The 3,522-nt window shown below is 63.9% G+C and overlaps 1 pseudogene; it reads right to left on the minus strand.

The window, feature by feature from the left end:
- Positions 1 to 1,261: 1,261 nt before the first annotated feature.
- LOC114891033 lies at positions 1,262 to 2,972 on the minus strand (annotated as a pseudogene).
- Positions 2,973 to 3,522: the final 550 nt, after the last annotated feature.

The raw sequence follows: 3,522 nt of genomic DNA on the forward strand, positions 1-3,522 counted from the left end.
AAAGCATGTGCAGAGCCTCCCACTCCACCCTCGGACTCCGTGGGCCACAGCTGGAGGGACCAGCCAAGGAGCCGTGGCAGGAGGAGGCCAGAGGGCAGTGGGCCTCGGCCGGAGCCCGTCAGTCGGTCCCCATTCACACACCACCAGACGATCCTCTTGACCTGGGCAGTAGCCGCCAACCGACCGCTAAGGTGAGCCCGGCGCGCGCTTGGCTACCTGGCATGGCTGGGAACCCCAGGATCTCCTGGCAGAGGCGGGCATTCTCCTGGGCCGGGTCCGCGGGCGTCTGCGTGTGCAGGGCCTGAACCACCTTGGCCAGGACGATCTGGCACAGGTTGAAGAGGCCTGGGGCGTGGGAGGAAGGAGACGGGGGGCTGGCACCGTGTCCAGGCCGCGCTTGCCAGCCGGGCAGACCAGAAGCCCCCTTCCCTTCCCTCGGTCCGGCCGCGTCTGGGTTGGCCTCCCGGGACTTGATGAGCTTGTCCAGCAGCTCCTGAGGGACGGTGCTGCCAGTGCCCCACCAAGACTGGCAGCAGCGCCAAGGGCCTCACAGGGCACGGCGCCCCCGGCCCCAGAGCCTTCCGTCTGGTTCTCATCAGCGGCTGTCACCAGACTTGCATGCAACGTGCTTTTCTTTTCTCTTGTCTTCTTTACGTCCCTCAGCCACGCAATGCGGTGAAGCCCTGACGCTCGCTGCCACGTCGGTACACCCCGAGAACACGATGCTCAGCGAGAGAAGTCATACACAGAAGGACACACAGGGCGTGACCCCACTGAGGAGAAACATCCAGAGCAGGTAGATCCACAGAGTCAGCGAGTGGGTTCCTGGTTGTCAGGGGCTGGCGAGGGGACGGAGTGATAGCTAAGGGCGTGAGGGACATTTTCGGGATGATGGAAATGGTCCAAAGCAGTAGTGACGTCTGTACGGCTCAGTAAACTGTCCCCACACGCCCCGGTGCAGCCTGTGAGAGCATCGCTCTCAGGATGAAGGGCTGACCACAGGAAGACCGAACGAGCAGTGGGTCCTGGGCCCAGACTCTCAGCTGGCGCCCCCCCACGTGGGGAAGTCACTGGGACTTGCTGAGCCTCCACGGAGACTGGCAGCAGCCCCCGAGCTCACAGGGCACTGCGCCCCCGGCCCCAGAGCCTTCCCTCTGGTTCTCATCACCGGCTGTCAGCAGACTTGCAGGCAACGTTCCTTTCTTTTCTTTTGTCTTTTTTAAAGGCAACTCTTGAGTACATGTATTTAACATGCAGGGAACCAGCCCTGACTCCTTGATCTGGGTCTTCCAGCCTCTAGAGCCTCGAGGACATCCATTTCCATTATTTACGCGCCCAGTGCCTGGGGTTTGATGATGGAAGCTGACACCGAGGGCGTCGCCACGTGTGGGGTGATGTCAGTGAAAGAATCCCGCGGCGAGGGCCTGCCTGAGGACCACGCATGCCCGGGCCCTCCCCGCCCCCTGCCTGCAGCCCTGCGCCTGGGAGCGGAGCTGGTGCATCGCATGCCCGACGTCGTGGAAGTTGGTCTCCCGCTCATCGTGCCGCAGCAGGGAGGGCAGGTTGGGCGTAGGCTTGGTGAAGTTGGCCACCATGGCCGCGATGGCGATCTGGCAGCTCCCATCGTGCTGTAGGCAGGCCGAAGCAGGCCGCGTGCCCGGACTTCCCCACCCTGCGGAGGGACGTGGATGGGGCCCCGCTTCCACAGAGGAGCCCCGGCCCACGGCCGACAGGTTCCCCCACGCACGCACCGAGGATAGAGGTCAGGTAGAACTTGCCGATGGATGACCTTGCCCGAGGCCGCGTCCCAGACCGTTTAGAGCCTCACGTCTTCGTGACCCATGCTGGTGCCCTCCTCCAGGTCGAAGGTCAGCCGCAGCAGCTCCTGGGAGATGCCCAGCAGCCCGCGTGTGACCGCCTGCATGGGGAAAGACTCATTGAGCAGGTACTGGCCCACGTGGTAGCGCGTCTCCTCCCCCTGGTTCACGTAGTAGCGCAGGTCCCAGGCGTTGATGGGGCCGTCAAAGTGCAGGCCCCGCCTCTGGCACTCGGCCTTCTTTAGCTCCAGGATCACGGCCGCTCCTGCTCCCCGAGGGGCTTCAGCTTCTGGGCCAGCTCACCTGCGGGCGGAGGGGAGAGGCTCGGGTACGTCCCTGGGGCGACCCCCCAGCCAACCCCGACCCCACGCCCCTCGAGGCAGAATGAAGGGTCTGGGAAGGTGACCCCCAAGGGCTGACACAGTGGGGTCTCAGGCAGCACCACGTCCGGTCAAGGTCCGCCTGACCCCGTCCCCACTGGGACTCAGGGGGAGGCGGTGTTACCTAGGACAGTGGCCACCACCTGGCTGGTCTTGTCCGTGTTCATCTCCAGCACAGAGTCGGCATGGTGCGGAACCCCAGCAGGCGGGACTTCAGGGCCTGCAGCCTCACCAGCGCCCTGAGGATCACGCAGTTCTCCTGGAAGCCAGAGACGGAAGGCGCTGGGGACCGAGGGCCACGCCCTCCCCGCGGGCCCCGGGCCAGGTCTCTGCAGGCGGGCAGGGCTCCCAGGCCACTGGCGGGCACAGCCAATCCCCCTCCCTCCTCCTCCTGGCCCGGATTTCTAGACGCTTTGGTGCTGTCCTAACACGTGGTCTTTATTAACACAGGTCCTTTTGGAAGCAGAAACGGCATGAACGTGATGGGCTCTAAGGCCAAGGGCAGGAAGAAATGCGGCCAGGCTCTCCAGGAGCCACCAAGGGGCCTCCCCGGGCTCAACAAGACAAACACGGCTGCCGTGCAGACAGTAGCTCAACCCCACGGCACCCGAACACCCAGCCCCTGGACGGTGAGACACCTGTTGCCGCAGGTGGCCCGTGGCTCACTGATGAGGCCCGGCCGCAGGCGTACGCCACCTTCTCGGGGGCCACCTCTCCGGTCTGCAGCGGGGTTCTCCTGGGAGCCCCCAGTCACCACAGCACCAGCGTGGCCTGTCTGCAGCCCAAGAAGGTGGGGACACAAGACTGTCCCCCGTGCCCCCCGCATCCCCCGCGAGGCCGAGCGAGCACCAGTGGTGTCTGCGGGGAAGATGAAGGGCTCACGCACAGCCCGCATCTACAGAAGCACAGACTGCAGCCACATGCGCTATGGAACAAACACAAGTGTCCATGCAGGACCCGATGTCTGAATGTCAAGGCCATGCCCGGGCCACAGTGAGAAGGTGCATCCCCCATGCAAGCCACAGAGAGGGGATGGGGGGGGGGTCCATCTGCGATTCTGAGCTCATCGGGCATCACCCCAGAGGGAGAGGGAGAGGGAGAGGGAGAGGGAGAGAGGTAGACAGACGTACAGAGGGAGAGAAAGAGAGAGGGAGGGAGAGACGTCTCTCCCTTCCCTGGGGGTTCTCTAGTGCAGCCAAGGCTGAAAACCACTGCATTTTGGGAGATGGGTCCTCGTGGAAGAGTTAAATAGTCGCTCATGGCATTATCGACACATACTAAAAAGGCCCCAAATCTTGGGGAGTCAGGGAGGGGAGTGTCGGCTG

This window comes from Monodon monoceros, unplaced genomic scaffold (genome assembly GCF_005190385.1).
Source record: "Monodon monoceros isolate NGI ecotype Baffin Bay Population unplaced genomic scaffold, NGI_Narwhal_1 Contig6905_ctg1, whole genome shotgun sequence".
NCBI lineage: Eukaryota > Metazoa > Chordata > Mammalia > Artiodactyla > Monodontidae > Monodon > Monodon monoceros.